At 44.7% G+C, this 10,477-nt stretch overlaps 1 long non-coding RNA gene across 1 annotated transcript; it reads right to left on the bottom strand.

Moving 5' to 3' along the window:
• Positions 1 to 227: 227 nt before the first annotated feature.
• LOC117021582 (uncharacterized) lies at positions 228 to 6,035 on the bottom strand. The gene is made up of 3 exons (XR_004422882.1): positions 5,847 to 6,035; positions 2,846 to 2,945; positions 228 to 809 (listed from the first exon to the last, which is right to left on the bottom strand). It is a non-coding gene; the product is annotated as an uncharacterized LOC117021582 (long non-coding RNA).
• Positions 6,036 to 10,477: the final 4,442 nt, after the last annotated feature.

Raw genomic sequence — 10,477 nt, 5'->3', positions numbered from 1 at the left:
TAAAAAACACCCTCATCCCCCGAAATGCAATGAGTTTTTCATAAATCTAATTTATTTCTATTAAAACACTAAGTTATACATACTTTGTCATAATGCACTTTCGATGTAACACCATGCGGTGATCATGAATAACAGGTGTTTTTAATTACTCTACTTGAGTAAATAAAAAGCTTCAATGCTACGTAAGTCTTCCAAATCCTTTTTTGACACTTTATCAGTCTGTGAAGTCCAAAAATCTGGAAACTGTTAGATTAACTAAACTCTAAGTTCCCTTCTACTTTATACTTCTTTGTGTCTATAGATTTGACTCAGTAGAAGTAGCCGGAGAGTCAGTTTTTAATGTAACAATAAAAAAACTGAGCATAATACTCAAGCAGTTATATATTCTTATAGCTTTGGCTGAATTTAATTGACATGCCCGTCTTACTCCCTGCCATCTACCATAAATGGGTTACAGCACAGATGGCAGACTCCTCTTCAGTCATTGGTGAAGTCACTTCGTTTTGACTTCAGCTAGCTACCCAACATTCTTTCAGGAAACTTTGCGCGGAGGACATTATTGTAACCTTTTACCCAGCGAGTGAAAGTTACTGCCTCATCCCACTGCTTCCCATGTATGCCTCACTGCCAGAGCTGGGCCCGTGTTTAGCACGTGTGGCCTGGTTCCATTTCAAAAGAGCTGGGGGAGGGACTCCAAGTGGCAGGGCCCTACGCGCATGAGTTTGTGCTCTGACAACAGCTGGTTATTTCAAAGTCTCAGCTTGTGAGTTGCTTAGAGTGGTTATTTCCATTCACCATGTAAGGACCTGCTGGGGATAGAGAAATGACAGAGATCTTAATTTAGGCTGATACTTAAATATCACCACACCTACAAAGTGGAGCTTAAACTCTATTGTTCCGTTTCTTGTTTTTGCCTGAGTGTCCCAGTTTCCATTCAAGGTATAAGAAGATCTAAATTCTTCCTGAGTCCTACTCTGAACTAGGTTCCTTCTTTTCATAAAACTGTGTTCCTTTTATTTAGAGTACTTATCCCAGTCTGCAATAAGATGTAATAACATGTATTTGTGTGATTATTTGAATAATAACTATCACTCCCTCTGGGTGCAAAAGACTAAGAGATCCAGGATCCGGTACAATTTTGTTTACCATTGTACACCCAGCACTATATGCCCAGCACACAGCAGGCACTAAATAATTACTGGTTGAATAAGCAAGAGGAGTTGCGAGGGCACTTGTCTCTGTTTAAGGGCAAATTGTCAGAAGATACTTATTTGTTCTCAACAACCAACTTTCTGCTACTCGATGCCCTTCAAATCGAATGGCTTGAAATCTATACTAAAGCCAAATCAACACACTGATCCAACCATTTGGAATCTGAATACTGGGGGAAATCAACTGACAACCTATTCTGGCTTTTTCTGGAATCCCTTTACCAGACTGTCACACTGTTAAAATAGTTCTACAAGTGGCCTGCATCGCTTGCAGTAAAAGGAGATGAAATGTATGGGTTGGGTTTTCTTTCTCTTCTTCAGTGACAGGATTTGCCAGAAGCAAAGGCCACCTGGACTCACCCAAGTTGACTCTTTTTAGAACCACAGGCAGGAGGAGTGCCTCCTTGCCCTGCAAGCATCCCGTGGATAGGGCAAGTCCTGGGAACAGGGGAAAGCTCACTCCAGGTCAGTGAGGAGTCCAGTGCTAAAACAAGTCATGGTACTTGGACCTAGCATGTACAGGGTATGTGCAAACTAAGGGGGAGGATTTCTAGAGCAAAGAAACTTGGATTCCAGGTCAAGAGAATTTCATGGCTGCCCATGATTCAGGCTGGGAATTTAGCTTTTCCTCGAAATGCTAAAGCGAAAGCCCCGTTCCAGAATCCAAGGCAGAGAAGCTGCTTTGGGGAAAACTTTTCAAGGACACCAGCTCCTTAGCTAGCAGTTTGCTCCACTGTTTCAGTGCCTCAGGCCAGGATGGAGCCAGACCCACCCTCCCGGGCTCGAGACCCTTAAAGGCAAGAGGGGTCACCCCAGTGAAGTGACACCATTTATGGGACTCAAGGAAATTCTCTTTGTCCCTGTGAACCATTTCCAAGTCTGGTACTTCTACCCTAGTGATAGGGTCAGTCCAGAAGTGAACTGTGCGGGAGTCTGACTCGGTTTGTCATTCTGTTTTGGGGGAGGTGAACTGACACCAGGGTTCCCTCACTACCGTTTTCCCTCTTTCTCTACCGAAACGAGGCATTTCCCGAGGCTCTATCTTTTCCCCTGTTTAGTGCACAGAAAACTCATATACTTGGGATTTCTTCGGTGCCTCCCAGTCTGTGTCAGAGCCCTGTCAGGGCTCCACCCCACATCTTATTGAGCGGTTTCTCCCAGGAGCTCCCCCAGCACATCCACATCATGTTCAAAGCTTGCTTCATCACCTCTCCTCCAACAGCCTCCCGCCGTGGAATTCTGTATTTCTGTAACTGATATTGGTATGTCCTCCATTGCCCAGGCTGAATGTCGCCTGTCTCACCTATGCCCACGCCAGTCAGTGGAAAGCCTTTCCATCTCCCTCTGCAATGCCCAGCTCAACCATCCTTTGCTTTCAATGCAGACACTATGTGAGCCCTCTGTGACTAATGACGATTTGTCCCAAATACATCCTGAGTGCTCGCAGCCCCAGCCTCTCTGTTCTTTAACCCAGTGGGTCCATGGATTTGGCCTATTGAGTCTCCCAAGGATCTTGTTAAGATACAAATGCCTGGGCTCTGCTGCAGCCCTACTAAAACGGAATCTCTGGAGGCTGACCCGGGGAATCTGCCTTCAAACCGAAATCCTGATGCTCAAGCACATTCTGAACTCACTGCGCTCGTCCATCCAGGATGACATAGTGATGACACAGACTTTGGAGACACATTCTCCTCAGGTTCAGATTCCAGGTCGATTGCTTACTGGTTTTGTGACCTGTAACAAATTATTTAACCTCTCAGTGCCTCAGTTTCCTCCCCGGTAAAATGGGGGTCAATGTGAGGATTAAACGTTGTGATACGTGTGAAGCATTTAGACCATTTATGATTAATAAGTTCCCATCCAGCCACATAAGCCATGGATGGACTTTCCATTCCAAAAATACCACTTTCATCTAATCACTTTCCTTACTCAAAAATGTCCAATGAGGAGAGTTTGGAAAACAGGGAAAAGATAAGTTTACAATGGAGAAACCTGACAAACAGTACACTGGCCAGGTGGTCAAGGAAACCATGAAGGATGTGACGTATGACAGACCAACAGGGTAAGACGGGCACGGCACTTTAGGTCCATGGTCTTCCTCCGAAAACCCATAACCCCAGGGTAACCGTGAGAAGATTATCAGAGAAACCTAAGTTAAGGGACGGTCAGTATCCTCAAAATTGTCTGAGTCATCAAAATCGAGAAAAGTCTCAGAAACAGTCACAACCAAGAGTGGCCTACAGAGATATAACAACTAAATGTAATGTGGTGTCCTGCTGGGATCCTGGAATAGAAAAAGGACCTTAGGTAAAAATTAAGGAGCTCTGAATGCAGCATGGACTTTAGTTAACCATAAGGTATCAGTATTGGTTCGTTCATCGTAACAAGGGCACCACACTAATATACAATGTGAATAATAAGGGGAGCTGAAGGTAGAGTCTATGGGAAATCTCTATCCTGTCTTTGCAATTTTGGGTGTGTGCAAATTTGGATAGATATTCTGGGTGGAACCCTAGAAGAGAAAAAAGGATATTAGGGATAATCTGAAGAAAGCATGGTCTTCACTTGATAATATGTATTAGTAATGGCTCACAGGCTGTGACAAATATACCACAGCAATGTAAGATCTTAACATTGGGGGAAACTGCGTGAGGGGTATATGGGAACACTTCATACTGTCTTTGCAACTTTTTTGGTAAATCTAAAGCTATTCTAAAATAAAAAGTTAATATAAATGAAGAAAAGAAAAGTCCAACAACTCCCACCATCTACAGCTCCAACTCACTGGTCTGTCATCCAGCCCCACCTCCCTCCACTTTCAAGGGGAGCCCTCCTCTCTACCTAGGTGTGTCTGCCAGGACGTCACCACCCAATGCCTAGCGAGCATTCTGCTCTGAGCTCTGCCTCACTCCTGCCTCCTTTTAAAACGTAAGATCTTACCAGACTTGCAGAGCCCAGGTGAAGCGGTCTTTCTTCTACAATTCCTGCCATGGCGCCTCAGATACCCTGATGACTGAATTCTTACCCTGCTTTCCTATTTCCCTCCTTCTGCGTTTGCGTTTTGTCATTAACATTGCTGAAGTCACCTCTCCCTCGCCAAAGTGTAAACCGTTCGCAGGCAGAACTGTGTCGCTAGAGCACTTACCATATTCTTCTAACCCTCCAGATGACTTTCCTCCACCTAAGAGAGGCTTTGCAAATATATATATTTTTAATTGTGGAAAAATATACACATCGTGAAATTTACCATTTTAGCCATTTTAAGTGTACAGTTCAGTGGCGTTAAGTGCATTCACATTGCTATACAACCATCACCACCATCCATCTCCAGAACGATTTCATTTTCCCAAATGGAAACTCTGCCCCACTAACCACTAACCGCCTCCACCGTGCCCCGCTCCCTGCAGCCCCTGGCAACCACCATTCTACTTTCTGTCTCTACGAATTTGACTACATTAGGTACCTCTGATAAGTGGACTCGCGCAGCAGTTGTCCTTTTGTGACTGACTTATTTCCCTTAGCATGTCTTTAAGATTCATTCATGTTGCAGCATGTATCAGAATTTCATTCTTTTTAAGGCTGAATAATATTCCACTGCATGTGTATACCACCAAAAATAATTCGTTTTAAAATTTCCTAAAAGGGTTACAATTGTCACAGGAAGACTCCAAGGAGGTCATGGGTGGAGAGATGTCAGATCCAGTTCTTGGAATCATCAGTCTGTCCCTGCCCCCCGATCACTCTTGCAGAGTAACTGTCACAGACTTTTGGCTCCTCCAAAATTGCTGTGTTGAAATCTGGATGCCCAGTGTGAGGCTAGGAGGCAGGGCCTTTGGGGGGTGGCGAGGTCATGAGGGTAGAGCTTCAGGGTTGGGATCGGTGCCCCTGTAAAAGAGGCCCCACTGCGTTCTCTCACCTGTCTGCCACGTGAGGACATAAGGAGAAGACTGTCATCTGCCGTCCAGAAGAGGGCCCCCCCCAGAACCTGACCACGCAGCCCCCCACCCCCACCCCGCATACCTCCCTCAACCCCTGCCTATCTCGGGCTTCCTGTCTCTGGAACTGTGAGCCATAAACTTCTGTTATACATAAGCCACTCGGTCTGTGGAATTTTGTCAGAGCAGCCTGGACGGACCACGACCGTAACCCAGATCAGCCTTCAGCCCTTTCTCCGACCTCAGTGCAGCACCGAGTTAATGAGCCCCGTTGTGTTGTACTGGCCGACATCCAGTACAGACAAGAGTCACCCAGCATCAATCATCAGGTCAAGTATCTCTTGGCGAGGCCTCAGAGGAATTAATATACAAAGGTGACTACTGTATTCACCTCTTGTCCATCCTCTGCAGCTGATTATAAGCTTGCCCTTTGCCCCAAAGAAGGGAAGATCAAGGAAACCAAGGATTCTACACAGAACAGTATTAACAGCAACAACTGAGTGGCCTATTCTTCCCATTTGGCCCAAACCATACCACGCTCCAGCTAACTGACTGAAATCTAACCGTCATTGTGCACCACTCCCTCCCTCTGAACGTCTCATTTACTAGTAAGAGTGTTGCTGCTGGCCCCCGTTCACAGAAAAAAACATTTGATGGTATTGGCCGGAGTCAGCAAAGGTAACTGTCCTAGGGATCATACCTGAACTCTCACTTGCTTATCACCACTGAGACTTATTTCTTCCCTTGTAGGTCAGGGGGCTCTCCCGTACGGCATTTCTCCAAACGGTAGCTCAGAACCCCCTTCCGTCTTGTGATTCCACTCCCTCAGAGTCCTTTCCTTCTAGCCTTCTAAGTGGGAGAGAGAGAGAAAACAGAGAAGGCACCTAATTTAAATGGCCTCTGACTGGAAATGACATGTTTCACGGTGACTCACAGTCATACGACACCATGCAAGGGGGTAGTGTGTCACTCCCGTGTGTCCAGGAGGAGATCACGTGATCACAGGGCACTGCCGTTGTTACAATAATGACACAGGTACCTGAAGATCAGTGATGTTCTTTGAGACCACTAAGGCCTTTGGTTAATTCTCTGCAAAGTTTACAGGAAAGACTTGTCCAGAAAATTCTGTCTTCATGGCTGTAACAGCCATTATTTACTGAATGCTGACTGCACATCAGACATCCACTGAAATGTCTTATGTGCATCATTTCCCTTCATCCTCCTAACTACATTACAGACACACATGATTATTCTTATTTTACAGATGAGAAAAATGTTTTTGGTCCCCTGTACTAGTCTGCTAGGGCTGTCATAGCAAAGGATCACAGACTGCGTGGCTGAAACCACAGAAATTTCTTTCTGACAGTTCTGGGGGCCAGAAGCCTGAAATCAGGGTGCTGGCAGAATTGGTTTCTTCTAAGGACTCCCTCCTTGGCTTGTCGGTGGCCACCTTCTCACCACATCTTCCCGTGGCCCTTCCTCTGTGTGTGCCCGTATGTGTCCAAATTTCTTTTCTTATAAGGACACCAGTTATATTAGATTAGGGCTCACGCTAAAGACCTTGTTTTAACTTAGTTACCTCTTTAAAGAATGTATCTCTAAATACAGTTTTGGAGCTTAGGACTTCAACACATCAATTGTGTGGCTTTTTTTTTTGGGGGGGGGGGATACAATTCAGGGCATAACATCTCCCAATTTCTCTTATGTGAATTTATCCTATAAAAGTAATTAAGAATGTGTGGAAAGATTTCATTGTAAGCTGTTTACTGCAACCTTGCTTTAATAACAAATGTCTTTTAGGAATGAGCTCAGCTGCAAGGAACAGAAAACCCAACTTAAAGTGGCTTAAATATAACAAGGAGTTTGAATGAAGGTGGTTATTGATATTGGATCAATGGCTCTCTGAAAATCTCTTGCTGCTGTCTCAGGCTTATCACCTCATGGTCACACAATGGCTACTGCAGCTCCAGACATCATGCCCATATTTAAGGTAAGAAGAAGAAAGAAAGAAGGATTGCATTTCCTGTCTCTTTTGGTCAGGAAAGAGAAACTTTCCCAGAAATCTCCACAGAAACTTTCTCTAATGTCTCATGGGTCAGAACTTAGTCCTTTATCCAACTCTACCTGAACAACTTGGAAGTGGTGGGCTTTAGGGTGAGTTTTAGGGTGTATAAGGCTCTAGGGTGCCAGATGGGCGAGACGGAAAATCTGTATAGGTGTCACCAAGGCTCCCTGTTTAAGGATTAACATTACTAGAAAATTCTGGATGAACTGGGACTGCTCTAATTCACCAGGGGAGAAACTGGGACTGGTGGTGGGGGTTCAGCAAAGGATCCAGTGGTTCCATAAAGAATGGCTCACCTAGGGATGCCTCAGGTGGGGCTCCCTTTCAGACTTAGCACCCTCGTTTGGAAGCAATCGCTAAGTTTATGAGTGTAAGCTTTGAAAAAAAGTACTCGCCTTGAAAGCTCAATGGCAGGCATCACCATGCTTGTGTGGGAATCTGGTGCAGTAAGATCCAAGCCAATTTTCTACGACACTCTGTCTAGTAAGAGAATAGGGACAGCAGACCACCCAGGCCACCCAGGGCTGCTTAGACACCAACACCCTCTTCATCTCGCACTGGGAATAAGAATCAAGCTTTCTGGACCCCAGGGATTATTAGTCAATTCAGGGGAAAAGGAGGCCCAACTGCTATGAGCAAGGTCTCACACCTGGAAAAATAAACACATAAAAATACTTTTCAAAAGAATACAAATAGTTACTGTTGACAAACATGGAACACGTCCAATTTTTAAATTATTTTAAGTTATGCTTTTCATAATAGCAAAAAAAATTGTAAATAATCCAAATGCCCAACCTTTGGGGTATTATTATACATGCATTTGAAAGGATATAGAGCTCTTAAAATAATAACTATATGGACTGTGTCAACACATGGAAAAGTACATATGAATAAAAAGAACAAAGAGACAGACATTCATTGATTGCTACCATGGAAAATCATGTTTAGATGATGATAAGAAAGAAAAATAATACAGCTAAGTAAATAGTTGGTATTGTCAAGTGAAAAGGATTCTTTGGGCGTAGGGGAGGTGTGATGTGTATGTCTCCATAGAGATTTTTTAAATATAGCACACCTAGTTGCTGTGGCCTCTGTTAGGGACAGTGTGGCCACGTCGTCCCTGGGATTCAAGTCTCCAGGGCTGCAGCGGGCAAAGGAACGTCAGGAGAAAGTCTGTGCTCCAAGCGTCCTCCCTGGCGCTGCCCCACCTGAGGTCCCCAGTGTCCCGGCCCCCTCTGTCTTATCTGTCCACACACCAAGTTTGTTGGTCCCTTTCTCTCAGGCCTTGACCCCTGCTATTGGGTAGGTAGCCAACATGGGTGAATTAACGCTTGCTTATACAACGAGGCAGGACATACCCGAGTGTGTGTGATCCTTCTTAGGAAGCATTGTTTTCTTAGAGATTACTATTTCTCCTTGCCTCCAATTTTAAAAGTAACAGGTGTCCATTATAAAGGATTTCTAAGTTTTATAAATTATACTGGGGAAACAATCTCTTACGTTCTGGGACCTGCCCCATCCAGTTCTTCCCAGGGGTTTCTTACCCCCAGTTTGCTGTGCTGTGTGGCTCTGCCACCTGGCCGCAGCTGGCTGGACCAGAGCGAAACCTGCCTCAACGGCATCTAAACCACAGGCTTGTGAGAGCCTTACCCCGGTTTCCAGTGACTCACTGAACCAAACAGATTCTCTCTCTTGGGGAGTTTCAAGGTGAGGCACACAGGAGTGAAAAGCGGGTAGGAAGAGCACATACAGAAAGAAGGAAGGAAGCAAGAGCTGGGCAAAGCAGGACTCGTGCACAAACAGAAGCCACAGAGGAAAATTAAGGGGAGTAGACAGAATTTAGCTGGTGGTAGGAAGGGAGAGAGGGAAAGAAGGAGGAGGAGGATGGGGGCAGGGGGGAGAAAGACCCACAGAGAGACGGACTGAGGCAACACTAAATTCTTAGCTTCACAAAGGAAGGGACCATGTTTGTATTGTGCTTGGAGATAAACATGCCTGGCACGCGGAAGTCATCTGATGCGAGTTTGTGGAGTGACTGACAGACCTGAGAGAGCACAGAGCGGGAGGGGCGGATGGGCCCCTCTGAGGGGTCGGCCACTTGTCGCTCCTGCAGAGCTCTGAGCAGGCGACTACCTCCCTCTGATCTGTGCGGTCTGTTCTCATCTCCTCTGCAGACAAGGTTCCTGGGTCCCTTGTTGCCCCACAGTTCTTTACAATAAACCTCATTACGTGTGGCACCATGCTTCTGGTTCTTGAAAGCTCAGAGGCCAACAGAGAAATGTACAACAAAGGACAAAATAAAAACCCTCCAGGAGCCAGAGATGACTGGTAACGTTCATCTAGAAAACATATTGTTTTGTGTTCCACTATTTTGTATACTAAACAAGTAAACTATTTTACCTGTATTTAACAGCATAGATAAGCCTTTTCAAACATGGTTTCAGTGGCTACATTTAGTTACTGCATTATACGGGTTATTAGGTGTCAGAAGACACTTAGGTTATTTCTGAAAGCTTACTTCATAAATAGTGCCCTGTTTCCCCACAAAGACCTGTACATGAATGTCTGTAGCAGCTTTATTCCTAATTGCCAAACACTAGAAACACTCTAAATGCCCAACAGAAAAATGGAGAAACAAACTATGGTATATCCATGCAACGGAATACTACTCAGCAATACAAGGGAACAAACCACTGATAAGTGCAATATCATGGATGCATCTCAGAAACATTATGCAAAATGAAGGAAGCCAGGTACGAAAGACTACCCACTGTATGATTCCATTTGCATTAACACTCATGAAAAGGCAAAACTACAGGACAGAAAGCAGATCAGTGGTTGCCAGGCGCTGGGGTTTGCAACATAGAGAATTGCAACACAGGGTGGCACGACGTGAACTTTTTTTTATTGTGGTGGGGTTTTCAGAACTGTATATATTTGGCAAAACTTATCCAGCTGTACAGCCGATAAGGGTAAATTTGATTGCATGTAAATAATACCCCAAATAAATCTGACCCCCCCAAGAGTAATGCCATGCAGAAAGTCCCTTTTATAGATCTCTTTCTGAATATCTACTGAGTATAACCTTTGGATACATTTTCAGAAGTGGAATCACTGGATGCAAGTGTGCACACATTTTAAAGACATATGTATTTTTTACCAGGTCTTTTTTGAAGGCAATGATTTAAAGGAGTGACTGCAAGACTTTCCGGAATCCCGGCAGAAAGTAGCATACACAGCATTTTGAAACAGTGGGGGGAGTGGCG

Source organism: Rhinolophus ferrumequinum, chromosome 4 (genome assembly GCF_004115265.2).
Source record: "Rhinolophus ferrumequinum isolate MPI-CBG mRhiFer1 chromosome 4, mRhiFer1_v1.p, whole genome shotgun sequence".
In the NCBI taxonomy this organism is placed as follows: Eukaryota; Metazoa; Chordata; class Mammalia; order Chiroptera; family Rhinolophidae; genus Rhinolophus; species Rhinolophus ferrumequinum.
The sequence above is the reverse complement of the archived record's forward strand: the minus strand, read 5'-3'. Positions and strand labels throughout refer to the sequence as shown.